At 32.7% G+C, this 14038-nt stretch overlaps 2 long non-coding RNA genes across 11 annotated transcripts in view; one reads left to right on the forward strand and one right to left on the reverse strand.

Moving 5' to 3' along the window:
• The window catches only part of LOC112640757 (uncharacterized), a 79234-nt gene that overhangs the window by 38666 nt on the left and 26530 nt on the right, over positions 1–14038 (reverse strand). The gene's annotated exons all lie outside the window — the stretch shown is intronic.
• The window catches only part of LOC112640758 (uncharacterized), a 56378-nt gene that overhangs the window by 31058 nt on the left and 11282 nt on the right, over positions 1–14038 (forward strand). For 4 of the 5 annotated variants that reach the window (XR_003124190.2, XR_003124191.2, XR_003124193.2 and 1 more), the window contains 2 exons: positions 2113–2220; positions 10092–10248. This is a non-coding gene — a long non-coding RNA (uncharacterized LOC112640758). Of the gene's footprint in view, positions 1–2112; positions 2221–4056; positions 4302–10091; positions 10249–14038 lie in introns of all 5 variants that reach the window. The other variant, XR_004816751.2, reaches the window with a different exon arrangement.

Raw genomic sequence — 14038 nt, forward strand, 5'->3', positions numbered from 1 at the left:
GAGAGAGAATAAGAACCATATGATCTTTTCAATAGATGCCAAAAAAAAAATCATTTGACAAGGCACAGCATCCATTCATGATAAAAACCCTCAAAAAAGTAGAGATAGAGGGAACATACCTCAACATCATAAAGGTCATATATGAAAACCCACAGCTAATATCTGCAATGGGGACAAACTGAGAACCTTTCCTCTCTGGTCAGGAACAAGACAGGGATGTCTACTCTTACCACTGCTATTTAACATAGCAATAGAAAGTCTAGCTACAGCAATTGGACAACGAAAAGAAATAGGAGGCATCTAAATTGTCAAGGGAAAAGCCAAACTTTCAATATTTGCAGATGACATGATATTGTACATGGAAAACCTGAAAGATTACAGCCAAAAATTGCTAAAACTGATAAACAAATTCAGTAAAGTTGCCAAATACAAAATCAATGTACAGAAATCTGTTGCATTTCTATACACCAATAATGAAGCAGCAGAAAGAAAAATTAAGGAATCAATCTCATTTCCACCTGCACCAAAAAAACATAGGTTGACCTAGGAATAAATCTAATCAAAGAAGTCAAAGACCTGTACTCTGAAAACTATAAAACACTGAAGAAAGAAATGAAGATGACACAAAGAAATGAAAAGTCATTCTATGCTAATGGATTAGAAAAATATTGTTAAAATGTCTATACTACCCAAAGCAATCTACACATTTAATGCAATCCCTATCAAGATGCTTCATTATTTTTTTAGCACCCAGTTCAAATACTGAGACTTTGGACAGTTTTTTGAGAACTCTATGGGAAGATGACTTTTTGTTCAATTTTATTTAAAGTCTTATAATCACGTATAGAAGTAACTGGATTGAATAGTTGACCTAATGAATTGACTTTTTCTCAAATATTGGATGTACTATTAGAAACATTTTGGTCACTACAAATCTAACATTCAACATGTCACATAAAGGACTAATGAAGCCATGCATCATAAAATTCTCTGTCTTTTTGGTAATACCTAACAATCAGTCTTTAAAATCTTAACAAGTCAAAAAATTTTTTAAAAAATCTTAACAAGTCAACTTGTGCATATGGAATCTCATTATTGTTACATTTAACCTCACTGCTTCTCTACTTTTTCAAGTCTTTTTTTTTTTTTTTTTTTTTTTTTATGAGAATAACCATTGTAGAGAAAAAGGAAACTGGGAGTAAACCTTTATCCATTATTTACATGAATAGATTCTTCTATATAAATATAATTAATGCTGAGATCTATATATAGCATATTTCCCTAAACACACATAAAGAATACCCTTGAATGAAACCTGAGTAAGAGTATGAAACCTGAGTAATAGTGTGGTCTTACATGGGAAAGAATTGTACAACTGAGTTACATTTGGGAATGTTTAGAAATTATTCATTGAGCATCTAACATATGCAAAGAGCAGAGCAAAGTAAACATACAAATTAGTTTATAATCTAGTGGGGATTCAAATGTATGGAGAAAATAAGCAATATAAATTGATTGAGGAAATGGTTATTTCAAGTGAATATGGACTTAGCTAAAATACCTAAGTTTAAAGTCCCATTTAAGATAATTGAGATGCAGATCTCCACTGAGTCTAGATGTAAAAGAGAAGTCTATTGTGATGTACATCTTTAAATCCCATATCAAATTTGTGGTTATTATAAATAGATAGTGAACCAAAAAAATTTGAATTGAGGCTATTGTATTCTATCCTAGCATAGGGAATCATCATGTTATAGCAGAAGAAAGAAGAAAAAAAAACAAGGAGGTTTATTATAAAGTAGTCAAAATTTGATTTTTTTTTTTTAATGTCAGGATGAGAAATTTAACTCTCATATAGAGGAAATCCCCACCTTCAGCTTTCTTCTGCCTGTGTTTCTATGTAATGTGGAAGAGAAAAAGGCAGCATCTAAGACATAGAGGCTTCTGTTTCCCCAAACCTGCATGTGTGGACATGTGCATATGTGTTGTGTGCCTGTACACATGTGTGTGCATGCACACACATGCACACCTACACTCACAGTTCTACTTAGAATATATACATCTAAGTAGAAACTTGGAATTAAATCTTTGTTTGTTTATTTTCCCCACCAGTTGAAGACATCTACATGGTCATAAGCAGCCTGTTCTGAAAGAGAAATGAGTCCATTAGCTCTTGATACTTCCTGGGTTGAGATGGGGTAGAAAGATACCTAATGCTTAGTAAGTAATTATTTTTCTCATGCAAATTTTCTCATTCCCAGCATGAAAGGATAGCATTCTGAATTTCTTTGGAGTACCTATTTACAAATTTTAAATACCACTTCTTTTTCTCCCCATTTACTAATAAGGTAAGCAGAGTTTTCTACAACACTGTCATGATTTATTTCATTTCCAAAAACATGATGGTTTCTTTTCCTGGTATACTCCACATTTTTTTTAATCAAAAAAGTCCACAGTCAGATTTCCAGCATAAACAAAATTTCTCTTAAAGAAATATTTAACGTGGAAATTTCCTTTCATATGCCTCCCAGTACCTTATCACAATTAAATATAAATTTGTGTGATGATGGTGATGGTGATGATGATGATGAAGATGATGATGATGATGATGATTGCAATTGTGTATTTCCTCAATCAGACTGTAAGGTCTATGTCTTTCTTGATAATGATTTTCCTGGAATCCAGGCTCCATGTCTTTCTTGTTGAGAATGATTTTCCTAGCTGGCATGGTGCCCTAGTCTCAATAAGCAATTTTTGAATGGATAAGTTAATTGACATACCTTAATTCTGTTTCTGAACTCCCAAAAATATAATAGTATACTTAAATTTACAAATTAGGAGAAGGCCTTCAAATAAAATTAAAAAGAATGATTTAATGTAGCTGAAAGTATTTTTTAATTATTGGATAAACATTCTGGCAAGTTTAGCCCCAGAGAGACCCTAACATGTATACCTGACAGGCTATTGTCCTGAACACATACAACCTTGATCAGCCCAATAAAAACAGGTAAATATAGTCTTTGCCCACAAAGACTATAAATTTAGTTCTTTACATATTTGTAAAGAATTATTTCTTGGAGAAATTAAGTATAAAAAATAAGTATCCCAGATAATTTATCAATTGGTATTTTATCAGTATCTGATATGTTAAGCTGAATAACATAAATAAGATAAAATCCATAAGATCACACATGCCTATTTTTAATCAAAGAATCAAAATAAATCATAAAATGTCACTCTATTCAGTAGAATACACTTCAGAAGAATTTTCTCAGATAATGCAATACATTAATTTCTTACCCAGGTAGTTAGGAGATCTGGAAATCAAAGGTTATATTTCATCTTTGTGTTAAAAGCCAAATTATTTCAATGCTAAACCAAGTACTTTTGTTTTTCTAAAGAGGAATCATGACTCTAGAGACAATCTTGCTGACTGTTTCTCCTACCAATGTTTTTACTTTGTTTTTGTTGTTAAAATTTAAGTAAGTTCCACATGTGCAATATTTGTTCTTCAGAGTTTTAAGTTATTTTCAGGTACCAAAACTCATTTTTTTCTCCCCACCTGAATTATTGCTGGTTCTGAATACAAGCAGTGTGCCTTTATCATTTCTGCTTTGAATTTTATCCTTTTATAGCCTGGAAGGATGATTTTATTTATTTATTTATCTGGAAAACCTAACAAACAGAAATCTTGGTAGTGTATACAAGTAATCTCCTTCCTTGCAGAAATTGCTCTTGAGTAACTGCCATCATTAGAGCTTCCACCAAACACTACACAGAAAAACCTCCTGACCCTTTCACATTTCTTCTTTTATTTGGCAAAATCTGATTTGTTCATGTAAACATGGGATAACATTGGGGTTAGCTAACAGTTTTATTCTATTGCCCTAAAATTTAGTTTAAAATAATGATTTTGTAATTTTGTGAATTCCTGTCAAATTCATGAATCATATTGTTATGCTATGTAAAACATGTAGGAGTTTATAGAAACTATTATTGAAAGGAGGTTAAAAATTCTTCAGCTTAAGAGTACTTGTTATCCACTTCCTCTCCCAGGATTGTTGTAGTAATGACGGCCCAGTTGGGAGTGAACATCATTAGCCTAAACTGGCCCAGCACTATGGACAATGACCTAACAAGAAATGATGTTTCCTCAAGCAAAAATGGCAGAAAAAAACAAACTGATATTCTGCTCTTTCAAAATGTTCCAAAATGATCCAGCATCCTATCCGTCTCACTCTGCAATTGCAACTTCTTATCAAATTATCCCTTAAGTAGGGTGAAGAGTGAAATTGAAATAGGTGACTTTTCTAATCAGACTCAGATTTGTTTTCCTTTTTAATCTTATTTTATTTTTAAATGTGTTGCAAAAAAAGGTCATACCAAGAGTAAGAATGTTGTTTAATTTGGCCAAACTTCTATAATTTCCTGTTAGTCTGAGGATTTTTTTTTAATCTACTAGAATTCCTAAATTATACTTGAGACATAGGAAACTTTTCTAGTAGATATACCTATAGGTTTGGAACATTTTTCTTGCACTTAAATTTATTCTATGACTTAAAAGTTTTTATTAAAGATCTTATTAAAGACTACCTGGTTGGTGTACTTTTAGATCTATAGTTAATCTTACGTAGGTGTTTGACAGTCCTAAGATTATACTCTGTAATCTACTAAATACTTAGGGAAGAAAGTAACTCAACCTCTTTAATCATAAAATGAGAAGCCTCAACTTATAAATGACAAGTCATAATGACTAAACCAGGAGGTTATTGGTCAGAATCTAATTCTGTCACAAATACTATGAGGATCCTGGTTTTCCCAGTTCATAAATTCTGTAGTTTACTAAAACTTTCCTTCATAGTAATACCAGCCATAATAAGCCACCAAACCACATTTGGGAACACAACATAAGGAAACCTGGTATCCTCACCCATTTCCTCTTCAATAATACAGGACATACTGAAATTGTGTCATACTACACGCAGCCTTAATTTTCATGGTTTAGGTGGGCCTTTGAGAGGTTGACTCCACTGAGAATGGAGAATTCACCAAACTTACATACTTCCCTGTGTCAGTTACCAAAGGCTTGATCATTGTCAGTCATAAATACTTCCAAATCTCAACAAAACAACAAAAGTATATTTCTTCCTTGTGCTACATGTGTATTATAAGTCAGTTATGGGTAGAGAAGGGACAGTCCCCTAATCAGCCAACCTAGTTCTCTAGGTTGATAGAGAAGCTTCAATCAAATTTTGTATGCCATTCCAGAGAAAATGTTATTCCTGAGGTTTTGAATAGCCAAGTAAATGCCTAGCATGGGAATGTCATGCATCACTTATGCTCATATATAATTCACAGGCCAGAACTATTCAAATATTCCCATTCAAACATAAGCAAAACCAGAAACAAAATCCCACCATTTCACCCAAAAGGGGAGGGGAATAGAGATATTTGGCAAACTGCAGCAATGAACTACTAATCCTCCTTTCTATCTTTCAAAAACTCACCCTCCTTCCCACCCTAAAAATGTGTTACCTCCCTCACTGCTTTCAAGGAGTTCATCTAGTTCCTACACTAACCCAGAGTCCAGGAAGTCAGAAAGAGATGATAGTCTTTACATAAATTCTGGGTATGGCTCCATATCCAGAAAGTTGAGCAGAGGGTTGTTTTAAGTCACAAAAATTATCATTTCTTGGGGTGCATTCCACAAACTTAGCCTCCTTATTCTACCTTCTACCAAGATCCATGTAATAACAATTTCACAGAGTATTTTCGTTTGTTATTTGTTCAGATACACGTTTCTCTATAACTTGAAAACTTTACATTGTGTTGGGCTTGCCAGTTTTCAGAAGAAAAGTCATGCACATACACAGTGATGATTACTTTAATTGATATTAAGAAAAACAGGTGATAAATTACATTTATCTTGGCAATGAGTATATGAGTGAGTGTAACTACTATACTTCTGATTTCAACCATGCAAAAGGATAAGTGCTAAGCAGACTTTGTTGCTCAAAATCTTGTATTTTATATTGTACACTATTTACATTAGAGATGAGTGGCAGTTGCCTATTCTAACTCACCTACTCTCCCAATCTCTAGACCCTCTATTTCTTTTCATTGTTCTTTGTTCATCTCTTCCTTGTAGTGTTTTGTAAATACAGACAATAGTAATGAACAGATTGCTTATATTCTGACCTCTCCTTTTGGAATATAACTCCTTAGGTACATTTGTTTTAACACCATTGCAGGCAAAAGTTTACCCAATGTTTTTCCACTGCATTACAAATTCCATTCTCCAACCCTTTAATTATAGTTTTTGCTTTGCTTGCCAAATCATCTGTAATTGATTGTTACAGTAGCATCTCTGATCCAGGTACCGATTTCTACATCAGTAAGGATAGGCTGAATTATGCTATTGTAACAAAAAAAATTGCAAAATCTTAGTGGCTTACCATAATAAAAATTTATTTCTTGGTCACACTATACTTATCAAAGATAGAAAGAGAATTCTCTCAGGATGATGGAGTAGGCACAGCCTTAAACATTGCTAGTTGCCATGGCAAAGATGTTTTAGAAAGACTCAAAAAAGTAATTAAATGTTCAGTCTGGAAGTAACATTCTCGTTAACCATTATTAATCACATAGTTACAATAATCTATGAGAAAGCCAGAAAATGCAAGTCTAACATGTAAATAGAAGGAAGAAGAATTAAAAAATATTTGGTGAATAATCACAATCACCAAAGAAAAGTGCTCCTCAAAATGACCTAAACCAGATCTGGGGGAAACCTATATACTCCAGGTGCAAGATACATAATTGAAGGGCATACATTTTAAGTTATAGCCAAATACATAATGAGTCAGCAACATCAGGCTACTAACTCTTACTAAAGCTAAAATAGATTTTTTAAAATAGATTTAAATACTGACTTTAGGCTTTAATTGAAATTTCTCATTTGAATAATGACAAATTACATACTTCCTCCATTTAATGAAATTTTATTGAATTGTAAAAACATTTCCTCTAGAAAATGGTGATTATGGAGTAATAAGCAATTTTAATATTTAGAAAAAATTAAATATGCATTGCATATGTATCACTTACATTCCATTTTAATCATTACTTTTCATATATAATTTTTATACATATTGTAGATTATAAATGCTTCTCTGAGTTATATTTTATATTATTTGATTATTTACAAAAGACTTCAATAGATGTTAAGAAGATGGTGAAATATTACATAGAGCAAAATAATTGTATTAGTTCTCATGCAATGCATAAATCATATTAATGTGTTTATTAATTTTTATAAGAGGAATACTTTGAAGTGTTTGTTGTTTCTGTACATGCACAAAAATATTCCTAATATTATCATTACAAATCATAAATATGTATTTAATATCAGCATTCATCTTTATATAAAATATTTTTGAGGATGGAATTGTGATTTGACCAAATGTATATACGATTTTGTTTTTTTCTGAGTCTTTGACACTTTAAAAAAAAAAACTGAAGTAGAGTTTACACAATGTTACATTAGTTTCAAATGTACAACACAGCATTTCAACTTCTCTATACCTTATGCTATGCTCACCACAAGTATAGCTACTATCTGTCACCATACAACACTATTATTATATCTTTGACCATATTCTCTATGCTGTACCTTCTACCCGCATGACTTATTCATTCCATAAGTGGAAGTCTGTATCTCCTACTCCCCTTCACCCATTTTGTCTATCCCCTCTCCCCTCTCTCCACATATGAAAGAATTTTGTCAGTAATTTAACATGACTGATTCAGTTCATCCTGGTCATTCCATACTAAGGTCCCTAACCTTTCTGTTCTTGGCTTCCTCTCTTCTAGCTCTACACAATCTGGGAAATCATTCTCATTCACCTGTGAAGGCTCCTGACTCGTTATTTTCAATCAAATCTTCCTTTAGATTTTCAAATACAGCTATCCCATATTGGTGTTTTATCTTGATGCAGAGTTAACACTTTAAATTGAGGGGGAAAAATATTCCAGCTTAATGAAATTTTAGATCTCTGCTACAAGTTGCAGAAGTTTTTACTTCAGAGGAGTAAAGTTTTTTTTTTTTCTTCTGAAAGCATTATTTAGATTATAACCTACTTTTAAATAAAGTATTTTCTAATTTTTTGGATAATTCTGGGTTTTGTAAATCCTTAAAAAACAGGCATATAGTTCAAAGAAAACTATTAAACTAGCCATGAAAATGACTAGCCATGAATTCAATGGATTCTTGAATGTCAAATAATTCATTACTATGGATTGAAGTCCCTAGTACATGCTTGCTCTTCTTGCTCTATTCAGGAATTTCAAGATTAGGTTAAACTCTTATTAAATTCTTACCTTTGCTAGGTCTTTTTTGTGTGGCATTAGCATCTTCATGTACAAATGACTAACTCACTGATATTTAATAAGCTGATGTCAAAGATGGAATACCTACTTATTTTTTTAATGATGAGTAAAGATCACCATTTGGAAACATAAAACTCTTCTTCATTCAGTGTTCAAAATTAAATTGTATCCGGTTCATGAAAAGGTATATTTACTTAGTAATTTAATTGATGATATTCTCTGCCTCTATTTCAATCAACAGCTTAATCCATAGTGAATAAAAAAAGAAACATGTCTTCAGTCACTATTAGTTTACTAATGACTTAGAGGGCAAAACATCATGATCATTTGTTTTTTCAGGAACATAACTGGTAAAAATTCTTGTCCTTAGATAGTTTTGCTCTTCAATGATATGTATAAATAACTTTCGAATATGTATAAATATGTATACAATGTATACATATTGTATACAATTGTATTGTATAAATATGAATACAATGAATATGTATTCAATGATATGTATAAATAACTTTCGAATCTAGAGGGTTTTTTTAGTAATTTACCTCCCCCCCCCTTTCTGGTCAAACAAGAACTTCTATGGTAAAATAATAAAAATTGAATTTAACTATAAATGACATTAAGGATGGAGTAAGCAAGCAAATTTATCATCTTGTTAATTTTCCTAATGCCCCCCACAGATTGACAGACACGTAAACTACTCTCTCTTTTGCCTCTTTTGCCCATGCCTCACATTTGTCTCAGTGTCCAATTTGTTCCTTCACTTTACACACAAATAGCACCAGAGGCTTATTTCCCATTTGTTTATATGTCATGACTTTAGAAAAGACATCTCTGTGAGACTCTGAAATGACTGTCTGCTTCTAATCAAATGCTGCATTTAAACATTTTGTATTCTGAGTTTTTTTCAGAAAAGTATTTGCACAAGGAATTCTCAATAAAACTATTAATGTAATACTATGTACCTATATTTGCTTTCTTTTCATATTTTATATAAATGCTCAGGATTTGTATTGGCTACATTTTATTTTACAAACATAATAAAAGTATTCATTTTACAATTCATTGACTGAATGTCTATTGAGCTCCTTTTGTGAACTCAGACAACATGTTAAGTACAGCGCATTAAATTGTGACTAAATCTGTGAAGGTTTTTGTCCTGGTAAAATCTTAAATGTGATGTTGGAAAGACAGAAATACATAAAATAACAAGTAAATCAATTAATCTGCATACCTTCTGACCTTTAATTACATTTAGAGATAATATCAGAGAGTGATGGGCACACTGGTTGCTTGAGTTTTTTTATAAACAGTAAATCTTAGCTTTAACAATTAGGTTCCTTATACATCAATATGTATTATTATATTACACTGTATATATGGCATATATAACTTATAATTTTACTTTAATATAATATACATATAATATTGCATAAACTAAACTATCTGAATTTCTTTTTAAACATGAAAAGTTATAAATTTCACTAATACACTTTTGATAGTTCTGCTTAAAATATTCAATATCTATTTTGAGAAATGTAAAGGGCTAATTTTTTTTCTTTTAAGCATAGTAGGGTTATACATTATTTCATGGTTTTAGTGAGATGATTTCAGAAATGTATGTGTTTCAAACCTTTCTATAGTTGTATGTCTGGGAACTCCAATATTAATTTTCCAGAGTGATTGATTTTAATTTCATTTTTCAGTGAATAAACACAAATTATATTGGACAAGATTCCAATCTGAAGATCAATAAGTCTTAGTTCCACACTACTGGAAGCTAAGAAGAGAGTTTTGAGAGTCTAAATATCATTTTGAGAAGAATGACAACATATAAGCCAATTGAAAGAGACTTTTTTGAAGGTAAGTGAATGTTAATAATGTTGAAGGGCAATGGGAAAGCAATGACTTTTTAAGGACAACTAAACTGATGTCAATGTGAAAGAATCTTAGGGACCCAAGAACATGGACACAGTCCTCCCTCAGAGCAATAGAGCATCGCCGTTGAGGTATGACAAGATAACTACAATACAGATTGAGAAAGGCACATGCTGCAAACAAAGCAAGAAAACAGTAGTTTAAAATATGCTCTAGAATTTATTACATATTCCAAAATGTGCTGTTGAAATATTAATGAATGAAACAACCTGAAGAAATTGAATATTAATTCCCTCCCTCTCTCTTTCTGTGTGTAGACTTTTGCCCTCCCCCCCAAACATACCAACATACTGTAGGAAGAACATAAGGCAAATCAATTTCTTCCACTTAACACAATATATATTCTATGAGAACAGAGCTATTGCATGCCTCATATCTCTCTAGCTCTCCATTAGTCCAAACAGTGTCTAGTTCACAATAAGCGGCCAAAATATTTTTTAAAATATTTTTCATAAATAAATGAACCACTCTTGTGTCAAAAGTTGGAGATCCTAATGAGTATAGCTATAGTTCTTACTATAAGATACAAAGACAGGTGCTCAGAATCCGAAACAGAGAAACATTGATTTATAACTAAACTGCTTATTTTTGTAAGCAACACAAGTAATAGCAAGGATGTTTTGTATGCACACTATACAGTAGGTCATAAAGTATAAATATAGATAAAAAATATACAAAGCTTGAAGTTATAACTAATCTATTAATTTAAAATTGTATTACATTTTTAAATAGTTCTAATTCTCTCAAGCAAAATCATATAATTAGGAGATTATAAAATATAGCCAGTAAATGTTTGACAAGAAAAGTCTATCTAAAAATTCAGTAAGGCAGGACTGAAAGAGTATAATGTCAGAAAAGGAATAAAACATTATACTTTTATCACTTTCTTCAGTAGGAATGAGGTGACGCCTTGGAGAATTCTGATTCCCATTTAAAATTGCACCAAAAACCATTAAGATATCTAGGAATAAACCTAACCAAAGGGGTAAAAGATCTGTACTCTAAAAGTTATAGAACATTTATGAAAGATATCAAAGATGACACCAAAAAAAATGGAAAAACATTCCATGCTCTTGGAATGGAAAAACAAATAGTGTTAAAATTTCTACACTACCCCTAAAACAATCTACACATTTGTGCAATCCCTATCAAATACCACCAGCATTTTCACAAAGCTAGAACCAACACACCTAAACTTTGTATGGAACCACAAAATACTCCGAATAGCCAAAGCAATCTTGAGAAAGAAAAACAAAGCTGGAGGTATTACAATTTCAAACTTCAAGCTATATTACAAAGTTGTAGTCCTCAAGACAGTATGGTACTGGCACAAAAACGACACACAGATCAATGGAACATGATAGGGAACCCAGAAATGAACCCACAACTATATGGTAACAATATCCAATGAGAAAAAGACAGCCTCTTCAACAATTTCTGTTAGGAAAACTGGACAGCAACATGCAGAAGAATAAAACTGGACCACTTTCTGGTGCCATACACAAAAGTAAATTCAAAATGGGTGGAAGACCTAAATATGAGAGAGGAAACCATCAAAACCCTAGAGAAGACAGGCAGCAACCTCTCTGACATCAGCTGCAGCAACTTCTTGCTAGACATATCTCTGGAGGCAAGGGAAACAAAAGCAAAACTGAGCTCCTGGAATCTCAACAACATAAAAAGCTTCTGCACAGTGAAAGAAACAGTCAACAAAACTAAAAAGAAATCTACAGATGGGGAGAAGGTATTTGCAAATGACATGTCTGATAAAGGGTTAGTATCCAAAATCTATAAGGAACTTCTCAAATTCAACAGCTAAAAAGTAAATAATCAGTTAAGAAATGGGCAGAAGACATGAACAGACATTTTTCCAAAGTACACATACAGATGTCTAACAGACACATGAAAAGATGCTCAACATCACTCATCATCAGGGAAACACAAATCAATTTTTTTTTAATTTTTATTTATTTATGATAGTTACAGAGAGAGAGAGAGAGGCAGAGACACAGGCAGAGGGAGAAGCAGGCTCCATGCACCGGGAGCCCGATGTGGGACTCGATCCTGGGTCTCCAGGATCGCTCCCTGGGCCAAAGGCAGGCGCCAAACCGCTGCGCCACCCAGGGATCCCCTGGAAACACAAATCAAAATCACAATTATGTACCACCTCACAACTGTCAAAATGGCTAAATTTAACAATGTAAGAAACAATAGATGTTGGCAAAGATGTGGAGAAAGGGGAACCCTCTCACACTGTTGTGGGAATGAAAACTGGTGTAGCCACTCTGGAAAACAGTATGGAGGTTCCTCAGAAAGATAAAAATAGAACTACCCTATGACCCAGCAATTGTACTACTAGGTATTTACCCAAAGGATACAAAAATAGTGATTCAAAAGGGGCACATGCATCCCAATGTTTATAGCAGCAGTATTAATGGCCAAATTAGGGAAAGAGCCCAAATGTCCATCAACTTATGAATGGATAAGGAAGAAGTGATGTACATATACACAATGGAATGAAGTCTTGTCATGTGCAATGACATGGGTGGAGCTAGAGTGTATTATGCTAAGTGAAATAAGGCAGAGAAAGACAAATATCACAATTTCATTCATATGTGGAATTTAAGAAACAAAATAGATGAACACAGGGGAAGGAAGAGAACAAAGAAGAGAAAGATGAAGGCAAACTATTAACTAGAGAAAACAAATAGGGTTGCTGGAGGGGAGGGGGTTGGGAGGTGGGCTAAATGGGTGATGGGTTTTAAGGAGGGCATTTGTGATGAGCACTGGGTGCTGCTATATGTAAGAGATGAATCACTAAATTCTATTCCTGAAACCAATAACTAACTAGAATTTAAATGAAAACATAAAACATGAAAAAACCACAAAAACTAATTTCAAACTAATTTTCTATAAACTTAAGTGTTTTTAATCCATATTTCCTAAATCAAAAACAAGCAAACTTAAATCCTATAAATCCTGTAATATACTAAATTAATTCTATCAGTAACCATATAAATAGTTGCTATTTAAGAAATTTAGTTTTTAGAATTTTATATCACAATAGACATATAAAGAAAGTTATCTAGTTTTCTATTTCAAATAGCACAGCCTTATTTCATCTAATTCCCCTTAACAACTGTCTGAATGTCTGTCAATTGGTAAACATGAGAAGCTTTGGACGTGGCCCTAACACATAGAGACAGATGACTTAAATAGATTTACAGAACAAAAAAGAGGGACCTATTGTTCTACTCTGTTTGTCTCTTGTCTGTACACAAATTACTTATGACACCTTTGGATGGATTGCTCAGTTACAGCTTCTGAGAAACTAGAGGAACTTTAGCATCCACTGTTCAATGTGGTTTTGTAAACTCACAGAAGTAATGGAGGTGGCAACTTGGTGTGCTTTTTGTAGGAACTGGTTTATAGAAAGTCCCATAACTTCAATTAAATTTTTTAAAATCTAAGCTCATTACAACTCCACTTCCATAAACACAGATGAGCTTATTTACCTATACACAGACACCAACACAAACTCACACTCTAGTCTCCAGACACTCTTGAATCTAGGACGTAGGAATTACTTACTTTTTTTTCTGTGCAGCATTCCCTCTGCCTGGAATTCCACTCACCATTACTGTTAGTACCTTGTTTATATCTTCCTGATACCAATTATCTGACCTTGTAGATCACTGTGTGTAAATCTTTCTAT

The sequence above is a fragment of the Canis lupus genome, chromosome 6 (assembly GCF_003254725.2).
Source record: "Canis lupus dingo isolate Sandy chromosome 6, ASM325472v2, whole genome shotgun sequence".
Classification (NCBI taxonomy): Eukaryota; Metazoa; Chordata; class Mammalia; order Carnivora; family Canidae; genus Canis; species Canis lupus.